The sequence below is a fragment of the Lontra canadensis genome, unplaced genomic scaffold (assembly GCF_010015895.1).
Source record: "Lontra canadensis isolate GAN:19392208 unplaced genomic scaffold, GSC_riverotter_1.0 scaffold123, whole genome shotgun sequence".
NCBI lineage: Eukaryota > Metazoa > Chordata > Mammalia > Carnivora > Mustelidae > Lontra > Lontra canadensis.
Window position 1 is genome coordinate 1,547,449 of NW_022631117.1, and position 8,827 is coordinate 1,556,275.

At 37.7% G+C, this 8,827-nt stretch overlaps 1 long non-coding RNA gene across 1 annotated transcript; it reads left to right on the top strand.

Annotated features, from left to right (window-relative positions):
* Window positions 1-2,506: 2,506 nt before the first annotated feature.
* On the top strand, window positions 2,507-2,902 carry LOC116857417. The gene is made up of 2 exons (XR_004380751.1): window positions 2,507-2,669; window positions 2,852-2,902. It is a non-coding gene; the product is annotated as an uncharacterized LOC116857417 (long non-coding RNA).
* The last annotated feature ends 5,925 nt before the right edge of the window (window positions 2,903-8,827 follow it).

An 8,827-nucleotide genomic window follows, 5' to 3' on the forward strand; every position in this document is an offset into this window, starting at 1 on the left:
CAAGAGTCAGTCTTAACCCACTAAGCCACTCAGGTGCCCCATAGCAATTTTTTTAAATTTTTTATTAAAGATTTTATTTATTTATTTAATTCACAGAGAGAGAGAGAGAGAGAGAGAGAGAGAGAGACAGTGAGAGAGGGAACACAAGCAGGGGGAGTGGAAGAGGGAGAAGCAGGCTCCCACCGAGCAGGCAGCCTGATGCAGGGCTCGATCCCAGGACCCTGGGAGCATGACCTGAGCCTAAGGCACACACTTAATGACTAAGCCACCCAGGCACCCTGCAATTTTATTTTAAAAAATTTATCCTGACCTGCATTTCCCTAACGGTAAGTGATCTTGAGCATCTTTTCATGTGTTACCTGTGTTATCTTTGGAAAGATGTCTATACATGTCTTCTGCCCATTTTTTCATTGGATTATGCTGAGTTGCATAAGTTCTTTATATATTTTGGATACTAACCCTTTATTGTATATTTCCTTTGTAAATATCTTCTCTAATTCCGTATGTTGCCTTGTAGTTTTGTTGATTGTTTCCTTTGCTGTGCAGAAGCTTTTTATTTTGACGTAGTCCCAATAGTTTAGTTTTGCTTTTATTTCCCTTGCCTCAGGAAACATATCTAAACTATAGTGAGATATCACCTCACACGTGTCAGAATGGCTAAAATCAACAACACAATAAACAACAGGCGTTGGTGAGGATGTGGAGAGAAAGAAACACTCTTGCTCTGTTGGTGGGAATACAAACTGGTTCAGCCAGTGTGGAAAACAGTATAGAGGTTCCTCAAAAAGTTAAAAGTAGAACTACCCTACAACCCAGCAATTGCACGATTAGGTATTTATCCAACAAATACAAAAAATACTAATTCAAAATAAAAAATACTTAGGAATCAATTTAACAAAAACCGCATAAGAGCTGTACATTGAAAATTGACACACATTGCAGACAGAAATTAAAGACCTAAGTAAGTGGAGAGATTAATGTTCACAGGTCAAAAGTCACAACATTGTTAAAATTTTAATTCCCCCAGGAAGCCTGATTGGCTCAGTCGGCCTTTGGCTCGGGTATGTATCCCAGGATCCTGGAATCAAGTCCCACATCGAGCTCCTTTCTCAGCAGGGAGTCTGCTTCTCCCTCTGCCTGCCTCTCCCCTTGCTTGTGATTGCTCTTTCTTTCTCTGTAACAAATAAATAAATAAATAAAATCTTTTAATAAAGATTTTAATTCTCCCTATATTGATTTATCAATTCACCACCATCACAATAAAATCATAGCAGGCTTTAACATTTATAGAAAATTTGATTTAAAAATTTATACATGGAAGTGTGTAAACCTGGCGATTCACAGACCTGTACCCCTGGGGCTAATAATACATTATATGTTTATAAAAAAATTTAAAAAATATTTTAAAAAATTATACATGGGCACCTGGGTGGCTCAGTCAGTTAAGCATCTGCCTTCTGCTCAGGTCCCGATCCAGGGGTCCTGGGATCGAGCCCCACTCTCGACTCCTGGCTTATCAGGGAGTCTGCTCCTCCCTCTCCCTTTTCTCCTCCCCACCCCCACTCATGCCCACTCTCTCTCAAATAAATAAATAAAAGCTTTTAAAAAATAAAAATAAAAAGATAATAAATATAAAATGTATATGAATGTACGAAGGGCTCTAAACAAGAGCAAAGTTGGATAAGCTGCTCTAGCTCATTTTAGTGCTTATTATAAAATTGCAGTGATCAAGACAGTGTGGTACTGGCATAAGGATAAGCAAATAGATCAATGGAACAGAAAAGAGCAGGAGTCGGCAAGCTCTTCCTGTAAAGGGACAGACAGTAAATATTTTGTGTCTTGCAGGTTGTACAATGTCACAACTACTCAACTCTGGAGTAGGTGAAAGCAACCATTGACAATATTTAAATGAATGAGTGTATATGTTTTCATAAAACTTCATTTATGGACGCCGAGACTTGAATTTCATATAATTTTCACACCATGAAATATTTTCCTTTTGATTTTTTTCTCATTTAAAAACGTTTAAAAAAACTTTACTACTTCATGAGCCATACAAAAATAGGCACAAAAGGGAAATTTGTTGGAGGAAAGTGGAATGATTCATATCTCCCCAGAAAATTAAATAAGACCACATTGCCTTGGAGAGATTTTAGGTAAGATATCCAAAAATCATAGGTTATGGGAAAGAATGGGAGAGAACCAAATGAACCACTGAACAAAGGGGCTTCTGGGAACGTCCTGGAGGAAACACGCCCGGCCATATCACCTCCTGGAACTGAACATGGTGAAATGAAGAGGGGGTAGCAGGTCACTTTGGGATGGATATTTAGGGGGTATTAAGGAAACCCTCCTTTTCCCCAATCACAGCATCTTGGCCTCCCCTGCCCCCACAAAGGTGTCAGGAACAGTGTTTTGTGATGTCCCCACCACCTCAACACTACCACTGGCTCAATGACCAAACAAAGCTAAAGGGTATCACTCCTCATTGGTCAGGAGCCCTGGGGTAGACCACTGGGAAGCACATGGCTTATAAGATCTGCACATCAGAGGAGCCTAGCATAAATATGGAACAACCAAACACTAGCACGGAAAAAGCAGCCCCAAGGCCCAAAAGGAAGAAGGAAAAGAAGAGTCCATGTCAACCCAAGCCCAGAAGCAGCGGCAAGGTCAGATGATCCTATCCATGCTCTCCTTCCCCACAGGTCTCCCCAGGCCCCCTGCCCTACCCTTACCTGACCCAAATCGCTTCCTCAACCCACATTCCTACTCAGGAAGCCCCATTCCTATACATTCCCATCCTCTTCCCCCAAAACAAATGCCATGCCGATTCACCCTATCGCCTTTCCAGGTCCAGAAGAAAACCACGAAGGCAAAAAGACCCCTTCAAAGGAATTTGAGGAAAAAAACTTCTCAGTCACCCCCCTCTTGCTCAAGAACTCGTAAGGTGGCAATTAGGCCAATGATATTCATCTGCTACCACAAGGGGACTAAGGCACGCAGTGAAAATGGGGAGAACGGGATCAAGGGGCACTGGAAAATGCAACCAACCCAAGTAACATTTTGCGCAGCCAGCAAATGCCGAGCCTGGGCCCAAAACCTAGAACTAGCTACAGCATCTTATGAAGTAGCTGTGGAGAACTGGTGAAACACGTAGGGAGCTAATCTAGAGCAAAGAGCTACACAGATGATGATAAAAGGAAAATCAACCAATTGTGACAGGGTCATGTGTATGTGTGTCGGTGACGGATGATGAAAATGAAGGGAATAGACAGGCATGTGAGTAGGGAGGGTGGTGAGGTCCTGGACAGTTGGGGGCCAGACTGGCAAGTCCACAGTTAGCCAGACACTGGGCATAAGGACTGGGTGAGGGCTGGAAACTAAAGACAAATTTTCCCAACACTTTATCCCACAGGCAAGAAGAAAGAGCTTTGATGGTTCTATGTGTGTTTGGTGTAAAGACGAGGCAGAAAGTCAGAGTTGAGGTTACCAGAACCCAGATGGGAAGAGGGTTTACTGTGTGGTGGGTGACAGTGATGCTCCACCCAAAGAGGTAGACAACAAAAGCACTCTCAGGTCACCTAGACACCTCCTGGGTACCTTACCACCTCTGGGTGGCCTATACCATTGTGATGTATGTTGTACCCCACCCAATGCTGTAAGCCACTAAAGGCCTTCAGATGGACAAAAAAGCTCGCCCTATAGAAAGTCCCCAACAGCACCCCCACACACTAAAATAATGGAGTTTGGAGGTCACAAACCCAAGAGCAATTAGGCGACTTTGTCGTTAAGAAGGTTGAGGTGGAGGAGTGGCTTACCATGGGTAGGGCAGTGGGAATGGTCTGTCCACCTGCAGCAATAAAGGGAAACAGTGTCCACAGAGAATTTTATTATAAGAACAACAAAACCCAGTAAAAGGCAGTCTTGTTTTTATTAGCGCCATAACCAACCATTTCTAAATTTTCCCCCCCAAAAATCCTCTTTTGGTCTAAGTTCTTAAAAGATTGTTGTGGTTAACATTAAGTTTTAATATATATGTAAAGTCCAAATTAGTCAATTTTTAGAATTCATGTTTTAATAATCATCTTATTCTATAAGGAAGTTAATTTGATAAATCCTCATTAAATAGTTGGCCCTGGGCCCAGGCTCTTCTTCCTTACAGTAAGTTCTTAACCATTAAGAATCATTTGAGGTCCAGACTGCAATCCCTGTGGTCATATATAATATACGTATCCCAGGGGCGCCTGGGTGGCTCAGCGGGTTAAAGCCTCTGCCTACAGCTCAAGGTCATGGTCCTGGGGTCCTGGGATTGAGCCCCGCATCGGGCTCTCTGCTCAGCAGGGAGCCTGCTTCCTCCTCTCTCTTGCCTGCCTCTCTGCCTACTTGTGACCTCTCTCTCTGTCAAATAAATAAAAAATATCTTTTAAAAAAATCTACGTATCCCATATTTAAAAAGGAGATTCTAAATTAAAAATTATAGCATAGTGATTATAAAGACAGAGACCAACTTGAGTTACTTCAGCTGTGATTTCATGTAATCATTTGTTTTTATTGATGTCTAAATCAGTGAAACAAAGTGTGCAGTTAAAGGAGTAAAATTTTGGGGTGTAATGAAACTTGTACTTTGAAAATATTTTACAGAATTTAGATAGTATCTTTTTTAAAAAAGATTTTATTTTATTTACTTGAGAGAGAGTGAGAGCATGTTCATGCACACGGTGGGGGGACAGACTCCCCACCAGGCAGAGAGCCTGATGCAGGGCCTGATGTCAGGACCCACAGATGATGACCTGAGCTGAAGACAGACGCTTAACCAACTGATCCACCCAGGCTCCCCATAAACAATATCTATAAAAATGAAATGTGTTCCTTAATTGTTCATTATTTTCTATATGCTGTAATAAATGCTATAATGCTATAATAAAAATGCTATAATAAATGCTATAATAAAAATCAAAATAAAATTTTGCATTGGTTGTGTGATTTAGTAGTTGCCTAAATTGTAACTTTGCATGTGCTTTTTAAAAATTAATATATAATGTATTATTTGTTTCAAGGATACGGGTCTGTGATGCATCTGTCTTACACAACACACGGTGGTGATTACAATACTTACCCTCCTTCAATGTCTATCACCCAGCCACCCCATCTCCCCACCCCCGTCTCCTCCAGCAACCCTCAGTTTGTATTTTGATCTTCTCAAAATTTCCTTATGATTTTTACAGTGATTGTTATATATAAAATGTTCTATAGGGGCATCTGGCTGGCTCAGTTGAAAGAGCATGAGATTCTTGATCTCAGGGTTGTGAGATCAAGCCCCATGTTGGGTGGAGAGATTACCAAAAAAATAAACTGCCTGTGTTTAAAATGTGCAATTTGTTAAGTTTCAATATACATACACATCTGGTAAACCATCACACCAAATCAAAATTGTGAATGTATCCAACCACAATCCCTTAAAGTTTCCTTGTGCCCCTTGATGATCCCTCCTCCCTACGAACAACTCCATCCCCAAGCAACCATCAATCGGAATTTTTTCACTATTACATTAGTTTCCATTTTCTATAATTTTATATAAATGGAATCCCCGAGCATATACTCTTGTGATTACCTTTCACTGTGCATAATTATTTTGAGTTATCTATATTGTATATACCAGTAGTTCATTGCTTTTTATTGCTGAGTAGCATTCCACAGATTTTTTTTTAGCCATACACTCTTTGTCCATTAATCTGTTGTTAAACAGGTGGTTGCTTCTAGTGCTTAGCTATTACAAAGAAAGGTGCTAGAAACATACATGTACAAGCCTATGTATGAACATGTGATTTCTTTTCTTTTGGGTAAATACCTAGGAATAGCTAGAACACATGTAGGTGTTTAATTTTTTAAGAAACTGTCAAATTCTAATGAATCGTTGAATACTACATCAAAAACTAATGATGTACTATACTTGGGCTAATTGAACATAATAAAAAAAAGAAAAGAAACTGCCAAACTCTTTTCCAAAGTGATTGTGCCACCAGCAGTGTACGAAAATCCCAGTTTCTCCACATCTTCACCACTTGATGTACTCAACCTTTTTTTTCCTAAATGTAAATCAATTTCTTTTTTTTTTAACCTTTGATTATCTTATCCTTTCTCTACCACACCTGTTACTTTTTTAAATCATTTTTTAAATTTATTTTCAGCATAACAGTATTCATTGTTTTTGTACAACACCCAGTACTCCATGCAGTCTGTGCCCTCTCTAATACCCACCACCTGGTTCCCCCAACTTCCCACCCCCCCACCTCTTCAAACCCTTCAGATTGTTTTTCAGAGTCCATAGTCTCTCATGGTTCACCTCCCCTTCCAATTTCCTCCAACTGCCTTCTCCTAACTCCCCATGTCCTCCATGCTACCTGTTGCTTTTTTTTTAAATTGACGTATACATCTATAACACAGTGATTCAGCAACCCTATTCTTTATGCAGTGCTCACCGTAAGTGTAGTCACCATAGAAAGTTATTACAATATTATTGACTCTATTCCCTCTGCTATACTTTTCACCCTCATGACTTAATTTATAAATGGAAGTTTGTACTTCTTAATCTCCTTTACCAATTTTTCTCATTCCCCCACCCCCTTCCCTCTGGCAACCACCAGTTTGTTCTATGTATTAATGAGTCTATTTCTGTTTGTTTGTTCATTTCTTTTGTTTTTTAGATTCCACATATAAGTGAAATGATATGGTATTTGTCTTTCTCTGTCTAACTTATTTTACTTAGCATAATGCCCTCTAGGTCCACCCATGTTGTGGTGCATGACAAGATTCCATTCTTTTTTATGGCTGAGTAATAGGAATATTGGAATATTACTCAGCCATTAAAAAGAAAAAACTTGTCGATGCACACACACACACACACACACACACACATATCACATCTTCTTTATCCATTCATTAGTTGATGAACATTTAGGTTGTTTCCATATCTTTTTACCCAAGGAAAGTGAAAACACTAATTTGGAAAGATACACCCACTCCTATTCTTACTATGGCATTATTTACAGTAGCCAAGATATGGAAGCAATCTTTTAAAATTTTACTCATTCTAATACAAGAGTCATAGTGTCCCACTGTGGTTTTAACTTACATTTCTATGATGACTGATGTGCTTATCTGCCAGACATTTTCTTCTGTCAAAGTTTTGCCCTTTTTATTAAGTTGACTTGTCTCATTATTAGGTTTTCAAAGTTCTTTACATATTCTGGATATGAATTCTTTGTTGGATATGTGACTTGCAAATATTTTCTCCCAGGCTGTACCCTGTCTTTTCATTCTCTTAACAGTGTGTTTCTCATAACGAACATTTTTAACTTTGATGAAGCCTTATCATTTTTTTCTACTACAAATAGTGTTAGAGGGTCTCTGAATTTTTATAATCTCTAGATTTATATTTTTCACCAAATTTTCAAAATCTTCAGTCATTCTTTCTTCAGATATGTTTCCTGCCCCACACACTCCCCTCCTCCTGAGATTCTGACAATATGAGTGTTAGACTTCCTAGAATTTTTTCACAGATCCCTACACCCCTGTATATATTTTTAGATATTATTTTTCCTCTCTTGTTAAAATTGAATTATTCCTATTGATTGTTCTTCAAGAACACTTACCCTTCCTCTCATCTTGATTCTACTTTTGAGTCCAGGCAGTGAGTTTTTATATTTTGATTACTGTATTTCACAGATCTAAAATTTCCATTTTTTTCTTCTTTATATTTCCTACTTCTTTGCTGGGATTTTTCTTTGTCTTTCTATTTATTTCAAAAACATTTGCCTTTTCTCATTAGAGCATTTTCTAGTGGCTTTTAAAATCTTTATCAGATAATTTCAACAACTGCATCATCTTGGCATTTGACATTCATTGATTATCTTTTCCCATGGAAGTTGAAATTTTTTCTGGTTCTTAATATACTGAGTAATTTTGGATTCTCTCTTGACATTTATCCAGTTGATTATTCCATTTTTGAAGGGAGGCATGCTAAAATCTCCTACTGTAATTATGGATTTATTAAATTCTCCCTCTATATACAGCAGTTTTATTTTACATATTTCAAGGTTATGTTGTAAGGAACATACAAGTCCATTATAACATCTTAATTGATGTGTTTTTATGCAATGTTCCTCTTTATCTTTATTAACTTATTTTCTCTCAAATTCTATCTTGTTTGATATTATTTTGTTTCACTAGCATTTCTTGATTAAGATTTAGATGGCATATATTTGTTGTATGTCTTTAATTTCAATGTTCTGTTGGTTTGGCTTGAGGTATTTTATAAACAGCATATAGCTTGACTTTAATTCATAAGTAATACAATAGTCTCTTCTTCTACATAGCTAAATTTAGTCTGTTCACATTCATAGTGATTGCTGACATTTTTAGAAATTTCATGCTTTCTGTTTAGCACCACTTTCTTTGTTTCATTTTGCTTCTTTTCTGCATTCAGTTGGATTTATAAAGTTTTCTATATATTTCTCCTCTGTAAATTTTGAAGCTATAGATACTATTTCTATCTTTTTTAACTGGTTATTCTTACTATCTTAAGGACATACAAAGTTATACCCTTTTCTGACACGGTCTAAAATTGTTTAGAATTTTCAATCCCCTACTGAATATGACAGATTTTAGCATAACTACAAACTGAACACTCATTTTATTTTGTCTAAAACATTAATTTTACATTTATTTAAACATCAAAAAACCAGTTTTTATATCCAATTAATTAAATATATCAATATATTACCTATTTCTGTTTTAACCACTTTTTTGTATCTTAACCTCCCTTCTT